The following is a 23,730-nucleotide window of genomic DNA, read 5'->3' as shown; positions in this document are numbered from 1 at the left end:
GTGTGCACCCCAAACCTCCATCCTGCTTCCTCATCTTGTCCTTGTCTTAGAAGAGCAGCCTGCAGCCCCTCACTGTGGAGCATCATTTAGCTGGGGCTTTCCATACACAATCTTTGTCACATTGAGGTAGTTTTCTTCCATTTCTATTTTGTTGAGTGTTATTTTTTTCCTGAAAAGATGTGGAATTTTAGTGGATGCTTGTTGTACATTGACTTACATGGTGCAAGTTTTCTCTTCGCTCTGTTGAGATAGTTATTACATCATCTGGTTTTCTTACGTTGGGTCATCCACACATGCAAGAGTGACTTCCACTTGTTCATGGTGCACAGCCCTGTCAGTGTAACATCCAACTTGGTTTGCTAGTATTTGGTTGAGGATTTTGTGTCAATCTTTATGAGGCATATGGGTCTGTAGTTCTCTTTGCTTCTAATCTCTTCATCTGGCTTTGCAAAATGAGTGTGAATGTGTTTTCTCCTCTTCAATTTCTTGGAAAGTTTGAGGGGCCTTGGCATTGCTCTGGGAGACCTGGGTGGAGCCATCTGGTCATGACTTTGCCTTGTTGGAAGGTGTTGGGTTGCTGATTCACCCTCATCACCGTTCACAAGTCTGATCCAGTTTCTTTATCTTCCTGACCCAGTCATGGTGGGCTGTTTCTAGGAATGTGTTCATTTTCTCTATCTAATTTGGTGACATACCACCACATTATTCATCATATGCTTTTACCCACTTTTTAAAATTTCTGTAAAATCAGTTGCAATATCCCCTAATTCATTTCCGGTTTTAGTTTTTTTAATCTTCTCTCTTTTTTCCTCAGTGTGATTTTATGAATCCTTTTCCTATTCCCTACCTTGTTGCTGTTATCAGCCATCTCATTATCTTCTTTCTGCTAGCTTTGGCCTTTGTTTGTTTTTCTTTTTCTAGTTTTTTTTTAAAGATATGCACTGTGGATTTGATATCTTTATTCTTTTCTAACATAAGCATTCACAGCTATAAACTCATCTCTGGGTGTTGCTTTTGCTGCATCCCACAAATTTTATTTTATTATATTTTCACTTCCATCAGGCTGAAGATATTTCCCAATTTCTCTTGTGATTTTTAATTTGACCCCTTGGTTATTTAAGAGCATGTTGTTTTATTTCCACATGTGTGTGAACTTTCCTGTTTTTCTTTTGCTTATTGATTTCCAGTTTCATCCTAATGTGACCAGAAAAGATATTTTTCATTATTTAGATAGTTTATAATTTTTATGATGCTTTATGACCTAAATCTGTGGTGTTTCCGGAATAGTGTTCCATGTGAGAAAATATGAGTTGGGCTGTTGTTGGGTGAACTGTTCTGTTTACCATATTCCCCCCGCCATCTGCAACCTCACTTCTCCCATATCCAATTACCCACTGTCAACTGTGGCCTGAAAATGCTACTATACTATACAGTGGTTTGAAAAAGAGACTATAGTCATATAGCTTTTATTGCTATGGGAATGTATTAATTATTATCATAATTACTCTATTTTATTGTTAGTTATTGTTATTAATCTCTTTGTGTGATTAATTGGTAATTAATTATAAGTATGCACATATAGGAAAAAACATGGTATGTACAGATTCTGGCCCTGCCTGTGGCTTTTGGCACCTGCTGGGGGTTTGGAACATGCTTCCATGGATATGGGCTCCATACCTGTGAGGTCTAACTCTTCTGCTTGCATTTCCAGTGCTAGTTCCTTACCAATCTTCTGTCAGTTGAAGGTGGCAATGTGGAAGTCTCATCCCATGATGTTAAGTTGTCTACTTCTACCTTCAGTTCTCTCAGTGTTTGCATCACACATTTAGGAGCTATTGGGCATGGTGTGTGTGTGTGTGTGTGTGTGTGTGTGTGTGTGTGTGTGCGCGCGCATAAACACACTCCATAGAGTAGAAGGCTAGAGGAAATTTTCACCACTTCAGAAGCTGAGATGAGGTGAGAGCCCCAGAGAGGACAGACCAAGAGAGCACGTGGGATCCCCCCATGCACACAGGGTACCTTACGGGGGAGAGGGTGGTATAAGGGAAGCAAGACACCCTCTCGTTGTGTCCCACCACTGTGAGTGTGGCTTTCCTTGGCCATGTGCTCACTTGGTTTCAGCATCTCCTTAACTGGTTTCTGAGTGTCACAAAGCTGTTCTTCCTGTGTGATGTTACTGCTCATTCGTTATTTTCCTCGGGGAATGAGAGCATGGAACTTCCTATTCAGTGGCCCTCTGAGAGAATTCTTTTAAAAATGTACAAAGCCCACATTTCACAAGTTGCTCAATGATTCCCATCAGATTCTCTGAGGTCCACATAAGGTTCCAGGCACAAGAAGCTCTTTCCCAACATTGCTGCAGGCTTAGTTTAAGCCAAAATGAGCCCTGTGTCACCACAGTAGTCAGAACCTTGGTCCTTCTGGTTAGTGAAACCAATTAGATCCCAAGAACTCTGGCCTCTGTTGGCTGCCTGGTCAGAACTGTCAGTAAAGCCCACAGGCAGGATCAGGCATGGCCAGTGGAGCCCTTTCCCCTACAGTGTTGAGTGGGTTTCATTGTTGTTGGTCCGAACAGGATCTCATGATCCACAGAGCTCCCTTAGCCTCCTGGGGACTCTAAAATTCCCCCGGATTCTGTTTCTCAGGAAACATCTTTCTTTAACTAAATCTGAAAGAATATCAACAAAGACCTGGCTCTGTGTTCCAGCGGGTCTGTTTAATTGTTTACATTCCTCTTACTTTGCAGCTCTCTTGCGATTTTATCTCTCCCTCCTCTCTTATATAGAATTTTATAAGAGGTCAAATTTATTAGATCATCCAGAACAACTCCACATATATTCCCCTCAGGCTGCTTGAGAGACGCATTGTACCCTGTGCTCCATGGTCACTCGTGCTGCCTCTGATTCTCCTGGATCTCTGCAAAGATGGGAACATAGTGAGGGCTTCTCTGCCTCCCTCACTGCCCTGGGGAAAGAGGGCACTAACTGGGGGATGCCCTTGCCCTCTTTGAGACCAGGACTCAAGAGAAGCAGTTCATTGGGAGATGACTCGGGAACACAGCAGGGCAGCAGGGCAGAGAGGGAGGGGAGGAGAGTATCAGGTCCACAGTTGAGTGGGTCATGGTTGGGAGCAACTGGAGTCCAGACCCCCGGCTCCATCTGAGAGCTGGCAGCATATGAGTCACAGTTATTCTGGGTAGGGCACAAGAGAATGACAGTCACCAATTGTTCCCAGCCACTAAGCGCTGTAGTTTGGATCTGAAATTTCCCCAGAGGAGCAAGTGTTACAGGCTTAGTCCCAGCTTGGTGTTCCTGGGAGGGGGTGGAGCCTTAGGAGATGGGGCCCAGTGGGACACGACCTTGAAAAACATAGTGGGGCTTGACCCCTCCTCCTTCTCTCTCTTGCTTTCCAGGTGTAAAAAGCGAAAGCTTGCTCCCACCACCATGTGCTGTCTCTCCAAGGCCCGAAAGCAATGAACCATAGCCAGCCCAGCCAGGACTGAAACTTCTACAACTGTTAGTCAAAATAAACCTTTTCTCTTCATAAGTTGACTATCTCTGGTATTTTGTTACAGTGATAGATGATAAGACATTCACTTGAAAGATATTGATTCTTCAGCATTTCTGACCCTGGAGCTAATGGTCCAAATTGCTGTGTGTATGTAAACATAACTAATCTGCACTGATTTAAAAAAGAGGAGTCTCAAATCCTACAGTTGGCACCTTGGGAGGATGTGGCTGGTGGGATGGGTCTTCTGCTTCCTGAGAATGTGACAAGAGTCCTCCTTTCCTTTGCAACTCTCCAGACATGTTCCTGAGAGCCCCAGGGGCTGGACAGATCATGATTTGGCAAATAAAAAACCTTCCAGTTGGTGACCTTTTCTGTTGACCAAAGCCATGTACAAGAAGATCAATTGTTGTTCAAGGGAAAGATCAATTTTCTGCTGACCTTACAATGCAGCTTTGCATATGATCAGTGAATCCATTCTTAAAGTAATAAAATGTCTAAGGATATTACAATCCCTACTGATATCATCTGCCCAAACCTTGTAAAGTGTGCTGATGTTAATGATCATTGACAACCAGAGGAGAGCTTTCTCTACATCAAAAATAAGCTTAAGGGCCGAGGATTTAGCTCAGTGGTTTCACAGCCTGCTGTGCAAGCGCAAGGACCCAAGTTCGATCCCCGGTACCAAAAAACAAAAACAAAAAACAAAAAAACAAAAATAAGCTTAATTTTTTACTAACTACAACATACATACACACACACACACACACACACACACAGTGTTGCAAACACTGATCAGAGTATTACATTTGGAGACTTTATAACCATGAGGGTTTTGTGTCCTCCTCCATCCTCCTGCCCCACCATGAGCAGTTGTGATAGGCCAGTGAGTGGGATCAGCCAGGACCAGTGAGTGGGATCAGCCACCTGCTTTCTGGCTTTTTGTGGGAGGGAGCAGGGGAGAAGCCAAGGTAGCAGGAAGGGCTTCGTTCATGTGACCATTTCTCTAGGCACAGTGGCACCTCTCAAGGCTAGACGATATTTTGTGGCAAAATAAAATGCCTGATTAGATCAATGAGTCAGAAAAATATTTACGGGTAAGAAGTGGTAATTTGCAGATGCCATGAAAACACGATACTAATACAGGCACAAGTTATGTGAGTGCCAGTTACGTGAGCAGAGTGGGGCCTAGATACTTGGTGTTAACTGGTTCCAGTAGGCACAATGAGTACTGAAAACAGCATGCACCAAAGAAACTGCTGGGGCTGTGGATGGTAGCAGGTCCAGAGGCGATCAACACCAACGTTGTCCAGCTCAAGTACTGAGAGCCAAGCACTGGGTCTGAACATTCACATCACAATGTGCCTATTACCAAACTGGGCAAATTTCAAAGCAGCAAGAACCAAGGTGTGACTGTATTTTCTTGCTTGTGCCTCTTTCACAGACATTGGCATCACAGAGCTGCCACACTTTCCCTTCCATGAGGTTCCCTCCCTCTGGGCATCTGCCCATCTCCTGTTTCTAAGGACCCTGCACAGAGCAAGTCCATGACTCGGTGTGGAGTGAGGGATGCAGGTGTCAGGCCGCCTCTGCTAGGTGCACATTCAGGTGGAAGATGAGAACAGACACACAGCCCTCAGGGACAGAGCATGGTGTCCTCTACTGCAGCCTTCCAGCCCAGCAGGTGGCACTAACTGATCCTGGTCCTTGTTCTCAACAAGCCTCCATGCTGGCTCAGAGTTCTCCTTGTACGGTTATGTATCCTCAAGATGAGACATCTGAGCTACTTTCCATTACATAGCAAAACACCTGAGGCTCCATAAGGCATAAAGAACAGAGGTTTGTGTAGCCACGATTTTGGAGGTCCAAGGGCACAGCATTGGCATTGGGGTGGCACTGAGGACCTCATGGCCATGGCACCACAGTAGCAGAAGCCCTATAGGAGGGAGGGTGCATGTGGAGAGACAGGAAGGAGAGTGGCAGGGAGGGTGAGGTTTGCTGTCTTTTGAAAATCCTCTCTTGAGAAGTAGCCAGAGCACCAAGAGCTATGCCAGTTCCTTCTAGGGCAGCGCCCCAGTGACCTCCCCAGGCTCCACCTCTTAAGGTCCTGCCACCTCCTGCAGCTCTGGGGACCAAGCTCCCACTGCACTCAAGCCACATCCAGGCACAGCAGAGATGAGCTGGCCTCATGTGTCTCCCAGGTCCTGGTCACACATTAGAACCCACAACCAGCAGCACTGAGGTCTGGGCTTGCTCCCCCAGAAGCAGGAAGACCCCCTGTTGTGGATGTGGGGTGCCCAGCTGATGGGCACTGGGGAAAGGGCTTAGAGAGCACAGCAGCATCCACCCAGGAGCCGAGTGTAGAGGACCTGCTGCCCACCAAGCAGGTACTGGTGCAGGTGAATGAGGACTTGGACCCTGCGGCCTTGCACCATGGGGGACACAGATTAGAGGGGCAGGGGGTGACCTCAGGGTTGGCCACTCAGCTCAGCCCTGCTTCCAACACTTGCTCGCTGCCATGGCCACTGAAGGTAGCTGAGCCTTCCTCCTCTCTGTCTTTCTACCTGCAGTGTGGTCACATTGTCACCTGCCAGCTATGCAGCTACATAGACTGGATGAATTCTGTAGCTCACCGCATAGTAGATGCACTTATTAATGGAGCATTGTACTGGCTGTCTAACTCCATAGGGCAGAGCACCACAAACTACATACTATTATCTCACCGGTTCTGTGAACTTTAAATCCAGGCCTGTTAGACGGGGTCCAGAGGCTCAGAGGCTCTTGCAGGCTCCATCCTGGATCAGCCTGACTGGGTCATCAAAGGCTCCTCTGGTAATCATCCACCCCCATAAGATCCAGGGCACACCTACAGAAGGGTAGGACTGAGCTTCAGCTGCTCAGAGGCAGAGGGCTGAGGGCTGCCCTGCCTCAACACTGGGCTCTGCTCACACTTCAGAGTCTGCAACAGGGACAGGCTGCCAGCAGGAGAGTGGTCACATTCACCTGCTGGCCACTTGTGGAGTGCCATCTGCCAGTGCTGTGTTACATGGGTTGTGTCTCCCCACACTCAAAGGAGGAAATTGCCCAAGGTCATAGACACAGGACATAGAAATAATTGTGGGCCATCCTGAAGCCTTCCTGCCACAATATTTTAAATATACTTTAAATATGAAAATGTTTTGAATTACATATTAATAATGATGAATAATAATGTATGATTATTATAATATAATTATATAGCTTATAAATCCAGCAGTGGGGGTGAGGTTATTATAGAGGTCACGACTTCCTCTAGGAAACCTGAAAATCCACCAGGGGGACCATTGGCCAGAGCTCCAGAATGAGGAGCAGCTGTCCTTCAGCAGGCAGTGGCAGTCCCAGGGAGGCTAGGGAGGTGGACAGGAAGTGACCTGTGCCTCCCCCTCTGGACCCCGCCCCTACTCAGTGCCTGCCCAGCTGCTCTGGAGGACAAGGAGGCCAGGGTTTACTCTCTCTGGACACCTGAGACTCTGCCTCACCCATAGCTCCCATGAACAGGTAGGCCCCTCTACAGCTGTGTCCCCACATCCATGACCACCCTCCCCCTGGTTCTTCAGATATTGAGGTAATTATAGCCTCCTCTTTTAACTAGATCCAGGGCACAGGATTATCCCAAAGACCCAGAGTCCAAAGGAGGTGAGGAGAATTTGGAAGACTTCTGCTGCGTGCTTGGTCACAGCAGCAGAGAACAGCTCTGACAACAGTCCCCATGGGAAGTTCAGGGTGAGGATCAGGTTTGAAAATGGGTGGGGACAATTGGAACCAGCCATGCAGAGCCTGAGGGCACAGGGAGCACCCAGAGGGGACACCTGAAGCTGTGGGCAGTGGGACCCTAGAGAGGTGCTGAAGCAGTGACCCCATGTGGGAGGCATTAGAGTGACTTTGGGTCAAACAGTGTGGAGAGGAAAGAGTTATCTGGAGAGAGGCTTGGAGGGAGAGAAGTAAGAAATCTTGGAATTAATTTAAAAGACTGAAGATCGGGGGGTCTAGAACACTTATGTATGTTACCATTTTCAGGACACAAATGTATCACCTGCATTTTCCATCCATTCCACAAATATATTCTGAGCACCTACCATGTGGCAGGTATTGGTCTCGCTATGTTTGGTCTGAAAAAAGATCAAAAAAGGCTGTAGATACTTGACTCACAGAATTCGGATTCTAGAAAGGGGAGGTGACAAGAAAACCAAGCCTAGTACATGTCATGGCAGTTTAGAAGATGATCATGGCATAAAGCAAACTGTTATGGACTTCACATTACATGCAGGGCCATGATAGACCTCATTGCTCATGTCTTGAAGGTGTGAGGTGAGGGCCATGAGGTCTCTGGGAAAGGTGGTCCCAGGCAGAGGGACAGCCAGAACAGAGTCCTCAAGGAGGAGCCAGCCTGCCCGGAGTATGGACCAGCAAGAAAATGGCAGCAATGAGGTAGAGGTTACAAGTAGAAGAGATGGTGTCAGAAACCTAAGAGGCATAGGTCCTTCAGGCCTTAGAGACATCGGGAGCCATTGTAGAGACAGTGGGGAGATTGTGGGGGATAAGAGCTTTGGTAAGGACTGTGAGTCTTGTGAGGAAGAGAAGATGTTGTAAGTAGATTGAGCCATTGTAAGAAGGGTGAGGAGAGGGAGCCCCTGTGATAGGGGAGGGGGTGAGGGAAGGAAGTCCTCCTGAGGAAAATGAGCCATTTGGAAAAGAAGAGGCATGCAGATGAAGAAGAACCATTAAGAGGAGAGAGAAGAGAAGGAGCCTTTGTTGTGAGGAAAAGGAGCCATTTTGAGGAGGCATTGCGATGAAGAGGACTGTTGTACGGAGGAGGAGTCAATGTGAGAAAAGAAGCCACTGTGAGAATGGAAAGGGGGAATCACTGAGGGATAAGAAGGCCACTGTGAGGTGCAAAGGCCTCTCATAGTTTGAACAGAGCGGCACCCCAGTCTCAATCACTCCGGGGTCATTTTTCTCTCAACGGGAGCTGGTGGATTGAGACAGCCAAGGAACTTGCTCAGAAGACTACAGAAGATAAACCCCATCAGCTTGATCACAGTCATGGTGGCCAGACACAGTCGGATCCTGTGCCTCCTTTGAACACAGAGCTCAGATGCAAAAAGAGGAGAAAATCCATTCCCTATCATGGTAGTAATGGATTTATGTGAGGTTCATCAGTGGATTCTAAACCCAGTGGTGACATTTTTCTGAGAAACAAAATATTTACAAACCCTTAGGGTGCTTCTATGAGATAGTCATTAATTTCAAGAGCAATGGGAACTTCACGGGCATTACATTAACCAAGCAAGCAAAGTTAACGCCACCGGTAGGGGACCACTCTGCATTGTGTCCCTCAGTGACACCATGAACTGGGCCACCGTGATCCCTGAGCTGTACCCATAACAGATGACCTCCGTCCTACATAGGAAGCATCCGAGGGTCCAGGTACAAAAGCATTTGACAAAATACTAACCTGTGGCCAGCATGAAAGGAAAACTGACAGCTCCTCATGAAAGGAGAGATGAAGGTTTTCAATAGGACCATGAACCACTATTTTCTCATCTTTTGCCATAAAAAGCATCACTGGTTCAACTGGGAAAATCAAAATTCAGTCTGTAGGTTAAAATCTATGAATATTAATTCCAGGTTTTTCTTTTTTTTTGGTACTGGGGATCGAACTTGGGACCTTGCACTTGTGAGGCAGGCTGCGGCACCCCTGAGCTAAATCCCTGGCCCTAACTCCAGGATTTTAATCATTATCCTGAGTTAAGTGAGAGAATGTCCTTGTTTTTAGGAAATAGCTCTGAAGTATTTAAGAATAAAAAGAAGAAAAACTTCGAATCACACTTGCAACTCATCCCCAAAGGACTTGAAATAAATTCTAAAACCAAATACATCCTCAGATCATGGAAATGTGGGAGAATGTTAGCTTTTGGGAAATTGGAGTGAAGAATGTACAGGAAATCCTAATATTATTCTTGTAACATTTCTGTAAATCTAAGATTATTTCAAAGTCTAGAAAACATCTTTCACACATACAATCATTATCAGAAATTTTGGGAATTTCCAAAGCTTTTTGTATGTCAGCTTGTGACTCGATGCCAAGAGATGCCACATTAAAGACATTTAAATCCTTAACATAACCAGACCAGGATAGTCATTGTTCAATGCACCTTTCCCTGAGAATTTTTGAATTGCTTTATTTATATTAAGTTCTTAAATGGAGGAGATTTTTCTTCTTTTCATTCCTTCTTTCTGTTGTGTCCTTTGGCAGAGGAGCCCCTCGCTCAGGTGACATTTTATGTAGCCTGTGTTCATACAAACACCTAGCTCCGCACTATTCACATCACCTCGAAAAGATCTACATGCACATTGGCAGCCCCCGCCCACCCCTCCCAGGAAACTGCTTATGAGATGTCACTTTGAACATGCACACATGGGCCAGGACACTGGCCTGCTGGTACCAGGACGAGGCATGTCAGAGCCCCCAGGAAGACAGAGCCATGAGGCGGCTCCTTGGAGTCCAGAGACACAGGCTGTGTCCAAGCTCGCTGGTTGAATGCTCTCGACTTTGGAAATTGTGCAGAGCGAAAGCGCCAAGCCTGAGTGCAGGCAGCCCACTCCGTGCACAGCACTCTGTAGGGCCCGACCACACTGCAGTCTCCTGGGTCAGGTGTGGCCATTAGATCTGGTGCTTTTCTTCCCTTAGGGCACCAGGAACCAACTCAAACTGGCTTGGGCAGGTAATTCCAGGCAGGCCCTGACCTAGGAGCTCTTTAGTCATCACCAAGAGACTGATCTTATTTAGCTTTTAGATCTCTTCATGGTCTGTGTAAGCCTTTGCCTAATGGTAGGAAAAGGGCTGCCACTGTTCCAGTCCTAATTTCTTCATATCACCCCACCCAGAGAAGAGTTGTGAAATCACTAAGAAGCCCAGATAAGGTTCTGTGGAATAGATCATTGCCCATCTCTCCTCAATAACTGGCTTAAGCCAGTCTGAGCCCAACCAAGGTGACCAACCTTATCTACAATTTATTACTGAGTTGGGCAGAGAGAAATAGGGATGCTGTTGGAGGGAGATTAGAGAATGGGTGTTGAGGAAGCACCTCAACGTGAGGTCTGCTGCACACCCACCAAAGATCCTCTTGACTCAGCCTATTATATGGTGGGACGTGGAGGTAGAAAGGCTCAGTGAAGAAGGGAAAGTGGCTGTGAGGAGCGGTATCTTCCCAGAGCAGCCCTGGCACAGGGACCCCTCAGGCAGCCTCAGAGATGCCCCTGCACAGTACACAGACGTTGTTCAGACTCTCCAGGCCTCAGTGCTCACACAGGGCCAGGACTCACTGACTGGGACTCCCTGCCCCTGGACAAGGGACCCAGTCTCATGGGTAGGTGACACAATGGCCCTGCTGTACAGCGGGAAGAGGAAAGCATCCTGATGCATACGGTGAGTCCCGCATCTGAGTCACAGTTTGCCATAGACCCCTGCGAGGTGGCTACCACACTGCCTTTGGGAAGCACGAAACCAGAACCCAGGGAGCCAGTGAAGAAGGGAGGTTAAGGAAAGCAGTGGATACTGCCTTTGCTCTGTCTGCAAACTGCCAGAGTGGACCATTCCAGGCTCACATCCCCCCCTAATACAGATATTCCCTTTGAAGGCAGCACCTGCCTGAGGCCACTGACTTCCCAGACACCATGCCGGCCTTCAGTGTGGCCCCAAGGTCTCCTGGAGCCAAGGCCCCTTTGCAGTGTAAATAAACCCAGCCTCTTTCCCTGGGCCACACTTTGGCCGTAGCCATGAATGCAAAGGAGAACAACAGTGTTAAAATGCACCTGTCCAAGTCTTTTGAAAGTGAAATCACATGATGATCTGTGACTAAGTGATGCAGACCTAGCGGGCTGACACTGACTGTAGCGTTGCAGACGGATGAGTGCAGAGGGGCAGGGAACCTCAGAGGCTTGCAGTGACTGTGGTGATGTGACCACAACCCTGAGCTTCCTGGGTGAGAGAGTACAGCTCTTGCTGATATCTCCATGTCCACTGTCGCATTCCTAATAGAAGCCCTGAAGGAAGATGTGAGAGTTTTCCCCATGCCCAAGTGCAAGGGCCAGAACTGCCATCCTGTGCTTTGAGAGGAAGCCTCCTCAGCCCAGCATTCTTCCAGGGTGAGGAAACTTCCCCATGAAGTGTTTAGAAAGAGAAAGCGCATCTGGACGGTGGCTGCGTCCTTTACAGCTCACAGTGTGATTTCTTCTGTTTCCATTTTCAGGGATGACCTCCTGCTCCTCCCCAGGAGAGAAGGGGACCCCCACACCTGGCTGCATTTTTCCAGGTTGGTCCCGCTGAATGGAGGCCAGTATGGAACCAATGAAGGGAAAGGACTCTTGATGGTTGAAGCAGAGGGTTGAAATCAAGTAATTTGCTTACACTCAGACTTCTAAAAAAGCAAGAGAGAGTCTTTGAGCATATGGAGTTCATGTATGTGTGTGTGACTAAAGGAAATAAACATTTTTCAGAGAAATCTCCAGCTTGTACTTCTCTGCAGTGCCGTGAATTTGAAAACAACGTTGAGCACATCTTGTGTCTTGTGATTCAACAAAGAAACTTCTGAAGCTTTGCTATAACACTGGATGGCACAGCCTGGCTGGGTTCTGGTGACATGTTCTGATCGGGACCAAGGCATCCAGTTACTTTACCACATTATTACTTAGGTTCTCTACAGGCAGGCTGGAGGCTGGAGCCAGGCAGCTCTGGATGGAGCTCAGGCTAGAGACAGAAAAGCATCTGTCCCTCCCACTGTCAGCTGGTCTGGTGCCAGGCTGTAGAGTTCCTGGGGAGAAGCCCCCTGAGGTTCCCACTGTCTCTGGTCTGGCACAGGACCCTGAGTCAAAAGTATGCTGGTCATCCAGGAGCTTGGTTGTGGGCAAGGAAGCTGGCCACACCATGGGCAGCTTGAGCTGTTGTGCCAAGATATGGCAGACCAGGCACAGTAAACACCAAGTGCTGATTCATCTCTCACAGGCTGGACATCTGAGACCAGGGCACCAGTATGGTTGGGTTACAGTGAGGGCCTCTTCCTGGCTTGCAGATAGCTGCCTTCTTGGCATGTGCTTGCCGTGTGGAAAACATGCCTACCTCCTCATCTTTTACCAGGGCATTGACCCCAGAGTGAGGCTCCTCCTCCCTCATCACCCCCTCTTCTCAGCCTGATCACTTCAGGGCCCAACCTCCAAGTGCCCTCCCCCTGGGGATTAGGGTTTTGGCTCCTTCAATTTACAGCAGCCACACGTCCTCAGGGTCTGCAAGCAGGACTGTTAAATCCAAGTCCTGCACTAACTCACAGTGGCGGTTAGTCTGGGTGTCACCCTGAGCAGGTACAGGACATCGAGGTGACTGGCTGCATTGTCTCTGCCCGGGAGGTGCTGCCTCCTGGACTCAGTGGGGACCATCTGTCCACAGTGGAGGTGGCAGAGGGTCAGAGAGAACCAGAAGGTAGGGAAAGGCAAACCCACTTTCCCTCTCCTGGAGCAGGGCACCCTTCTCCCCCTGCCCTGAAGGCTCCATGGTCTTTGGGCTCAGGACTTGCACCAGTACCAGGGTCCCTGCCTGGGCTTTCTGAGGGGAACCAAGAGGTGCACTGTCAGCTTCCCCACTCTGAGGCCTCAAACTTGGACCAAGCCACTCTGCCAGCTTCCCCCAGGTCTCCAGCTCTCAGACAGCCGACTATGAGATCCCTTGGCCTCTCTAATGGGGGGGGGGGGTCCCTAAGAAACTCCCTCTAGTCCACCCATCCATCCATCAATCAATCTATGGATCCATCTCTATGGATCTACCTGTCTCTCCTGTTGCTTCTGTTTCTTGGGAGTCCCCAGTCACCAGGCCTCACGGTGGTACAGCCTCTCTTTATTCTACAAACTACCAAGTATATTTATTTAAATGAAAGAAACAATTCTATTTTTGGATAATAGGGTAAGCATTTGTTTAATATTTATTTAAAAAGTAATCTCATAAAGAAGAAGCCAAAAGCCATTTGAAAGTCCTTGGTCTAGAGATAATGTTATTACCATTCAGCAAGCATATATCTTTGTAGATATCTGTCTGCAGGTGTGTTTGTCCCGTATGTCTACAGACAAGAGTTTATGGAGAACGTAGCATTAAACATGACCTTCAGTGTTATAATGATTTTTCAGATTGATGTTCATGTTCACAGCTTCATGTTCCCTACCTACCACCATGATCTCTGGGGCCCTCTGTCCCCAGGCCACCCTCTGCAGCAGTGTTCTGTGGTAGGTGAATGGCTCTATCCTGTCTGATGCTCTTCTGGTGGGGAGGGTCTGGAATCTGATAATGACTGTTCCTGGGAGTCAACTTGGCTGGATGGCAGGACGCCCGAATCGGCAGAGTGCACTTAGGTGTCCACAAGGGTGTTACCAGAGATCAGTGGCCTGTGGGTCAGGGAACCGAATGGGGAAAGTCCTCCTGAGTGTGGGGACCTCATCCCAGCTGGGCCCCGGATGGAATGAAGGAGAGAAGAGGAGGGAGCAGACCCAATCACTCTTGAGTGGGTACATTTCTGCTGCTATGGACCTCAGACTCCAGACCCTGCCGTCTTTGAATAGGAGCCTGAACTGTGGCTCTACAGGGCAGACTTAGGCCTCTAGCAGGGACTGGGGCCACGTCACTGGTTCCCGAATTTTGAGGCCCCAGCTCCTTGCTGCTGGGGTGGAGAAACCGTCCAGCCTCCCATCAAGTGAGCTGAGCTAGTAAATCTCCTCCCATGTCTCCATGTGTGCCATCCTCTACTCCTTGTGAGGACTGAGGCTCAGGAAGATGGAGAAAGGAGGTGGCACCTTTCACATGCTGGCCTCCAGAGGTCACCGTGACTTTCCCTCTCCCCAGCCCTGGGGGACTTGTTTCCCCATTGCCCATGTCAGCTGTACAAGAATTAACCTTTGCAAGCTTTGCCGATTTGATTATCCCACTCACTGTTTTGCTGCAAATAGGTGAACGCATTTTTCACAGATCTCTTAACTAGACAGACTTAATTTTTTAAAACTATGCACAAAAGTTATTGTGAGAAACAAATCACGTAGGAACCTGCTAGTTATCAACTGAAGAATCTTGAAAAATAAACTCTGACCTGAAACAAATCCTAAATTTTTCCGAGTTGTCAAAGTCAGGAGTTGTGTCGCTTACCCTCCCACATACTGGACATCGTCTTTCCTGTCCAGGCGCAGGTGCTCTGGGCCCTTGTTCCAGCCTCTGTGATTCTGCTCCTAAGGGATGATAGGGCAGGGTGAGGACATCCTGTTTTTTGGGACCGGAATTTTGGTGCTGGTCGCATCTGTTAGAAACTCGATTCCACCACCTACTAATTGGCATTAAGTTGGTTTCTTTCCCTTTACTCTTTAAAAATATAATCATCTTCTCAAAAGTGGGTATTTAGGGAGAAGGAAATATCGTTCTCATTTGGCACACAGAAATGGAGAGAACTTACATCACTTGCCCTAAGTAAGACTGTGTGCCTGCATTTATGTGGCACCTTCCTGTCCCCATATCTGTCCCCACTGCGACTCTCCTCTGAGGTCGGAAAGGACAGGGCTGGCGTTCCCACATTCTGGGTGGAGAAATGTCAGTCGGTGACTGAAGGCCTGGCCAGGCTATGACATCTAAATGGCACATTTGGGTTAGGACAGAATCATGCTGACTGTGGGCTAATGTAAACGTAGCAGTGAGGCCACGAAGAGCACCATGACTGGAGCCCACAGGCAGAGCCCAGGGAGACCACAGTCTGGGAACAGGCCCCACACGCCTGTCTCCGGCCCCAGCCCTCCCTGGGCTCATCATCCCACAGCAGGATGCTGGGGACGCTCACCACTGCTCGGGCTCAAGCTGCTGAGAGTAAAGGGTTTTCTACCAGGGTCAGGGATGAAGCTGTACTCCCCTTTTCCCCACTATAGTTCTTGTCTATGTAATTGCACAATCATTGTAAATTAAATACTGTATTAGCTTAATAAATTGTTTCCCAATATCCCTACGACTATTAGTCAACCTTCCTATTCAATAAAAAGTATCCTGGATATCAGAAATCAGCTCTGCCCTCCTCTTCCCATCAGTAAATAGCTAAATCTATGAAGCCCTTGGGGCGCAGGAGAAGCACCTTCCAGGAGGAGCGCACGCACACCCCAGGCAAAGAGGAGAAACCACCACTGCCCACATGAGGACAGCTGTACTCCAGCCAGGAGGAAAGTTCTTCCCTGGAAGATGGGGACCCATGGGCATGCTCTGTGACAGCAAAGGAAGCTGAGGAGAAAGCAGGGCCTCAGTGTCCCTTTTGCTGTGTTGGGAGGGGTCCCCTCCCCCATCTCAGCTAAAAAACAAGTGGGGTGCAGCCCATTATACCTCTCCATCTCTATCCACTGGATGACATTTAGCAATTATGCTAGAAAGCTGAAAAAGATGTCAAAAATCTAAGAATGATCCAATATCGAGTGATTATGCATGGAAGAGAAGTTAAAAATAAAAATAACACATGCATGAAACTGCTTAGCTCAGTGAAACGCAAATAGAACCAAGTCCACGGGGACACAAGGAAGGAGGAGCTTTCAGAGCTGTGCAGAGTGCTGCGGTGACAATGGAGGGCATCCACATCCTGCCAGGCACCCAGGGGGCCCCAGTGTGAGCTATCACGGTGCACCTGACCAGGGCAGTCAAAACTCACAGTTGTATTTTGAAGTGTGGAGAAGGAAACAGCCAAAATCCTAGAAAAATATGTAACTTTCCAAAACTGATTCATGCAGAAATGGAAAAAAGAAAAACTTGAATTTTAATTTTATTTCATGATAATTTATTTCACTTGGTGGTCGCATGGGGTGAGCGGGGTAGATTAGGACAGTTTCTAGATTCTTCCAGGAAAGCACACAAGACTATGAGGCCTCACTGAGGCCGCAGCTTGAAACTCAGCCCTGAACAATCAAGGTGCTAAAAGTAGTGGAGGACACAGGTGCTGTGGCACACTCCATATAGCAGGCACTCTGGGAGCCTGAGGCAGGAAGACCGCAAGTTCATGCCCAACTGGGCAACACAGTGACTTAGCAAGACTCTGTCTCAAACCAAAGAATGAAAAAGGTCTGGGGATGTAGTTCAGTGCAAAGGTCTTGGGTTTAATCCCCAGTACTGGAAAAACCAATCATCAGGAGTTGGTGGGAGGCACTGAGTTGCTAGGAGACAAGGGCTCCGGTGTCCTGCAGAGGCAGAGGCAAGCGGTGGGAGGAGCCGCAGTGTCCTCCTAGAGGACGGGGGCTAAACAGCTCTCGGCACTTCCCTTTGTTTTAGAGGCCTGACAACCACTTCCCACATAGGAGAAAATTGCCTGGCCAGAGCCAGCTAGGCTACAGAGGACCTCCTGCCTCTGATTTCCAACAGCTCCGGTTGGCTCTTCCCCACCAGGGAAAGAGTAAAGGAAGACAATTTTGGTTTTCAATGGCACTATCAGAGCCCCAGGGACAAGCAGACGCCAGGTGTCCCCACAGGTTCAGGCAGCCTCTGAAGCGCTGGGATGAAGGCTGTTAGAGCACATGGGGCCTAGGGAAGGCACACGGGCATGGTGATACCAATGTCACCCTGGCATCCTGCGGCTAGGAGGATGGTGACAGCAGGTGGTGACCTGTGTGCAGTCTGGGCCACCAGATGCCACCTCTGCAAGCCAGGGACTCATGGGGCACCCTATGAAGTTGCCCCCTTCAGTGACGCCAGGCACAGCCAGGCGTATTTTCCCTGTGGGTGTCACCAGGAGCCACAGTCGGCTCTTTGAAGACCAGGGTTCTGCTCTTGCCTGTCATCGAGGTGGCTCTGAGCCAGGACATCGGACTTCAATCCTGCTGTCTCTGTCACAGTTTGCTCTTCTCTTTGTGAGGGAGCGTCACTGCCCTCGAGGGACACCTCCTAAAGCCAGGAAAGTACACTCGAAAACTGCTATATGGAAACACCGAGGGTCCCTTGGTGGGGGAGCAGGGTTTGGTTCTGACACTGGGCTCAGGTCAGTACTAGGACGCTGAGGGTGGAGAGGGCACCAGTGGAGGGGACAGCAAAGGCTGTGGGCAGTGCCCTGGGCTGGCTGCAATTCCACCCAGGCCATGCTATGTCACCAAGATCAGCATCAGAGAAAACAAGGGCATTTTTCTCAAGCTCTTTCTGAAATGTGAGCACAGCTTGGGAAATTTTAAACACATACTGGGAGAGAGGCTTGGCTTCCTTCCACTTGGTGATTTCCAGAAGGCTTGACAGGCTCTCCCTGGTTCCCTAGGAGGATGGCGAAACCAAGGCAGGAGACCCAGCTGTGGCCCAAAGCCCCATGGCCCCCCACACTTCCCTATGGTCCCCACATCTCTCACAGCCCCCCACTGCCCGCCATGATCCCCCACGGTCTCCTTGCCCATCTAGCATTCCAGCTGTGCTTGGCCATCCATGGCTGTGTGCTTCCCAGCTGGGTTTGATTAGCATCAGGATGACCCTGAGGGCCTCTCAACACCCAAGTGGTAGAGTCACCCAGCAGGGCTTGGGCTGGGCCTTAAGGGTTTGCTTCCAAGCAACAGTGATATTTTGAGAAATGTGAAAATGATAAATTCAAGATTCAGATCATGACCGCTTCTTCCTCTCTCAAAATCTCCTTCCTCTCAGCCCTCCCAGGGTAGCATGGGGAGCTGCCGGAGGACCTAGCAGACCTGAGGCTGCTGAGATCCCTCCTGCCCGGGGCTGTTCCTCCAGCCCTATCTCAGTTTCAGCCTCCTGGGCCCTCTCATCCTCTCCCTGCCCCTCTCCCCTCTGTCTCTTCCTGGGACTGTTTCTCTGTCTTTCTCTCTCCCTCTCCCTCCCTCCCTTCCCAGGAAGTGTGGGGTGGTGGACCCCTCTGCTCCCTCTGCCATGGGGGCCTAACCCTTAGTGTCCACAGCCCTCAGGAATGGAATGAAAACTTTCCTGTTTAGGAGACACTTTTCTCAGAGACAGAGAAGAAAGGAAGGAAGGAAGGAAAAAGAAAGAGAGAGAGAGAGAGAGAAAGAAAGAAAGAAAGAGAAAGAAAGAAAAGAAAGGAAAAGGAAAAGAAAAGAAGGCATACTAGATCTTAATACCATCATCTGACTGTACCACAGAACTCCCATCTTGGAGGCCAGGCCAGCATGTAGTCTTTGTCTCGAGTGCACTGTGCCCGCTGCGTGGGTCCTGTGCAGGAGGACGGGGGATGTGCTAAGAAACCCATGTACAAGCAAGGAGGAACACACCTTGGTGACATGATTAATAGAAACCTTTCCTTTTCTCCTTCAGCCCTGCCTGGTGCCCCAACCAGACAGGGAAGACCTGGCCCGTGGTAGCCCATCCAGGCAGGAGAGGACCTTCAGCCCAGGCTGACCTGCATGGGGAGGGCACACTGACTGGAGACAGGACACAGGATGGGGGACTAGAAGAGCAACACCAGGGTGCTGGTGAAGGTCACAGTGTCCCAGGTGCTCTATCTGCCACAGCAGGGAGCTCATTGCATGCCATTGTAGGGGCCCCAGGTGCTGTGTCCATGGTTTAAGTTTGTCTTATTTTCATGCAAATACTCTCACACTTGCTAATCCTAAAGAATATTGTTTTGTGGTCATAATTCCTAAAGAAAAGACAGCCTCATGGACAAAGACCTCAGTTTGTTTGTTTGATTTTTTTTTCCACTTAAATTGCTTTGTTAAATTGTTTAGCATTTTTTGAAATTCTTTATTCCATTTTGAAACACAGCCATGTTTATAGCCCAAGGCAGCCCCATGCACTCAAAGTAGAACAAACGACCAATAAAAAACAGTTTTTCAAACTGTTTTCTGCACACACTGTGAACCCTGATGTGAGGCTGGGCCTACATTTTGGCCCGAAGAGGATGGCAGGGAGGTGGTGGCAGAAGTGGGTGAGGCCCTGTGGGTGCCCACGCAAGTAGAAAAAACAGGGCCAGCCAGCCCCGTACAACTTGCCAGCTGAGCATGTCCTGAATCAACCCTGCCAAGGAAAGAGTCAGTCTTACTTTTATTTTATGCATTATATTATTTGCTTACTTAATTTTTTGAAGCGCTGGTTGTAATTTTTTGCATTGCCTTGTGCACCCTGGGCAAGCAGGCACTAGCAAGCTGCAAGCTGGGCTGAGAAACCTCCACATAGGTGATATCCAGGAATCTGGCCAGCCAGCGCCTCATTCTCTTTGCCTTCTGGGAGGCCACAGGTTCAGATACACCTTTTGTGCCCTCAGGATCTGACCTGTCCTTCTCCCTCACCGCTCCATGCTGTGGGAGCTGAGGTGGCTCTGCCTCCCCACCTCCCTTCTCCCCCCAGACACACCTCATTGTCACCAGCTCATCCTCAGCTGACCCTGTCCCTTTCTACCACTTCTGTTCCAGAGCCCAGAGGCAGTGGTAGACAGAGGAACCGGGAAAATGGGAAATCTTTAAAATCTTAACCAGAGACACCAGAAGACAAGGACAAGATGTGCACTACCAGTGGCCAGGGGCACAGGATATTCAGCACACAGCCCACCCTCCATGAAGAGAACCAGGTACTGTCAGCCTCTGTGACGGACAGCTGGACAGGGAAACTAAGGCAACACTAGCAAACTGGGGAAGTGAGACTCAAAGTAACCCAGAACTCCAGGTGTTTCTTCCCGGGCAGGCATTCTCTAAGGAGCCTTCAACAGTGAGAACCACTGTCTCCAAGCAGCTGGCCCACTGGAGGGACCCTGGAGTCTTTGTCCTTCTCTCCTGGCCTTGAACCTCAATTCTGAACACTTGCCCAAAAGAATAAGAAGGAAAGGGTTCTGGGCCAGTTGATTTTATGAAGCTATTGTTACCCTACACCCAGATTGAGATAGTCTGAGGAAAAAATGCCCCTCATAAATACAGATACAGTCAGAAAAAAAAAAACCACTAACACACAGAACTTGGTGATCTATAAAACTAATTACATGCCATGACCAAGTGGGGCTTTTTGTTCCAGGAATGCAGGGCTGACTCAATATTTGTATATAAATCAATGTGATCCACCACATTAACAGACTCATGAAACAAAACCACACAGTTCCATCAGTGTGGGGGCATTTGACAAAATTCAGCACCCATTCATGATCAAAACTCTCAGAATAGAAGTAGAAGAGCTCGAGCTCAGCTTGACAAAGGGTGACTACAAAAGCAGGGCCCTCCCTGGCCTCTTGCTCCAGGGTTGGGTGCTCTGCCCTTCGAGGGACAAGGGTCTGGGTTCCCGCTCACTTCTGATGCCACCTTGGGCACTGCAGGTGAGCTCCCCATTACCCACAGGGCGGCCCGTGTCCTGGTTGGCACAGGCGGGGTTAGGAACCCATTTCCATCTGTGCTGTTTGGCTCAAGCACAGTGGTTACTGTCGGGAATCCTGCTTGCTGGCGCTGTGTCTGGCCCTGTCCTTTGGCTGCAGAGGACAGGATTTTGTTGGGACTTTTGCTAGAACAGTACCTGCTGATATTTTGGGGTTGCTCATCTCCTCTCCCCAATTTAGGGATAATTAAAACAAAAGGAAGCCCTGGAATATCTCAACATCGTTCCTTAGTCCTGAGGGTCCCCGCCTCTCGTATTCTGATATCCAGGTGCAGAGGCCGTGCAGGAGGAATGGAGAGAAGCGTTTCTAGTCTGTCTTGTCAGAAGCACACGCCTGGTGTTTCTGCAGTTTCTTGGTTCTGCCTCTCTGTCCTCTCACTAGTTTCCCTCAAGCCCTTGTTCAGTCCCGGGTCCCCTGAGGACCAGATGACATCTCTTCAAAATGTCCTCAGTGCCCTCTGCTCTGTGACTGTTTCTCAGACTTTCCTTGTTTGACATGAACTTCAAACTGAACTTCAGGCATTTTGTAGAATGTCCCAATTCAGTTTATGAGTCCCAGGGCTCTGGAGGCTGGGAGGTCCCAGCTGCGTTGGGATGTAGAGAACACATAGGGATACAGCCAACTGCCGCCTCAGGTCTCTCTTCCTCCTCTTAGGAAGCCCCTGATGCTATCCCAGGCCCCTGTCATGACTCATCTATCCCAATCGTCCCCCAGAGTCCCCACCTCCAACACCACGGACATAGGACTGGGGGTCTGCGGTTCCAACACAAGAACTTCTGGGGACACAGACGAACCCTCTGGCCTCTCTAAGGTGACTCTTTTTTTGCTATATTCTGCTTTTTGGAATAAGTGCAGCCCATACTTGGAGAGAGGAGTTAGGCTTTCTCTTTTTAAGGTCTCACCTTCCCTTTTATTTATACAGAATCACAAATGAACAAGATGGCTCTCATCTGCCGAAGCTGGTGTCTAGATGCGGGATGTCCCTCTGTTTGTGTATGGAAACATATCAGCAATTAAAGGTGAAAGCCAAGCTGTCCCTGCTCACCCAACATCCTTCCTCCTAAGATAAAACTATTGTCTTTTCCCAGAAATAAAGGCCGTGACCTCATGGAAATGGCCTTTTTTTCATCAAGAAAACAGGCCCGTGTTAGAAGGTCTCTTGGTGGTCAGAAGGACCCCATTTGCACTTGCATGTGGATTTCAGGAACCTGTTAGATATTGGGGCATTAGTTCCGTTCTACCATTAAAAACCACAGTGGGGCATGCTGGAGTAGACTGCCTTCCTCACTGTTACCCTCATGCCTCAGTTTCCAACCCTGCAGGACGTCGATGGCACCCCTTTACTATCTTGCCAGGCTCTCAGTGGCCCAAGGAAATGGGTCTGGGAAGTTCTGCACACTCCTCAGGAAGGAGAAAGCCCTGGGCGGAGCTCCTGCTGGTCAGGCAGTGTCAACCAGCTGTCCTCCAGCCTATACTGAAGGTGTGAAAGCCCAAGGCCCACCTTCCACTGTGCAGCACCCCCACAAGCTCCACCCCTCACAGCATCTCAGGGTTGGTGCCCTGACAGCGGTTCTCCCCTCATTTCCTTCATTATCTCCAAATGAGTGCTTTTTTCCCTCCAGTACTGGGGATTGAGCCCAGAGTCTTCTCACTGAGCTCCATATCCAGCCCTTTTGTATTTTTACACTGAGATGGGGTCTCCCTAAGTTGTTAAGTTACCCAGCCTAGGGTTGAGCTTATGGTCCTCCTGCTTCAGCCTCCCAGTGTGCTGGGATTACAGGCCTGATCGTCTTGCCTGTTTCCAATTCAGCTCTTAGGTGCAAGCCTCTGGGGTGGCTTCCTTCTTGCTCTTGCCCCAGACCTGCAGCTCATACTGAGGGGGTAAGTGCTGCCTTTGTGCAGCTGTTCGTGGAACCTTGTGGGAAACGAAGCTGTTTGCAATGTCACGGGTGTGTGGAGCCCTTGCTTGGGCCCTGTCCTGGTGGGACTCTTAGCTATGGATGCACAAAAAGAAACTGCTGTCCCACCCTCAGCTCCCCAATCCCCTCACTTGTCACTCAAGGACAAACCTTGCTCCTTTTTGCTCGGCCTGGGGCCTAGAAAGAAGCAGGGTGGAGCAAGTGCCCCTCAGATTTTCAAGGAGACCAGCAGGGACAAGACAGGGGAGAGGACAGGGAACAGGACAGGGGATAGGACAGTGCTCTTGAATGGAATGGTTAACTCTGCAGGTCCACAGTTTCCAGGAACACACCCAGGAAAAGGTGAGGCCAGCCACCCTCCACTTCCAGAATCAGCCCAGTTACATAAAGGCACAGTTATTTTTGTAGAGACCAAAGGGGCAGCCCCTTCCAAACAAATCCCAGATGCGCCAAGGCCACTTCTATCAAACAAACACATCCCGCTCACAGGAAGTGTGCAGGGAGGCGTCTGCAGGGAGATCTGAGCTGTCCGGCCCTGCAGCCCTGAGCCTCCTGCAGCCCTGGGTGAAGCCCCAGATTCACCAGGGCTCTGGACTCAGCTTGGACATTCAGGATCCCGGGCACAATGGGGTCTATTTCTAACACTAGAGAAGAAAATCATGGCTTACACTGTGAGAAAATGACCCTCAGGTCAATTCAGAACCTTAAACACCACTGGCCCTTCTGAGCGGATGATTTAAAAAGTGAAGATTATCTTAAAACTCCAAAGAAGGAGTCTGTGTCATAGTGATCACATGCAGGACCTGGGATGTGTTCATCATTTCACCAGACCAGTCACCTTGAAAGTGGGCATGAGTTCCTACTCTGTCGTTTGCTTGTTGCTTCAGAGCTTCTGGTTCTCACTTATATTGTGGTAACAA

Source organism: Heterocephalus glaber, unplaced genomic scaffold (assembly GCF_053883595.1).
Source record: "Heterocephalus glaber isolate CG9 unplaced genomic scaffold, H.glaber_assembly_v1.0 deba00001532, whole genome shotgun sequence".
NCBI lineage: Eukaryota > Metazoa > Chordata > Mammalia > Rodentia > Bathyergidae > Heterocephalus > Heterocephalus glaber.
The sequence above is the reverse complement of the archived record's forward strand: the minus strand, read 5'-3'. Positions refer to the sequence as shown.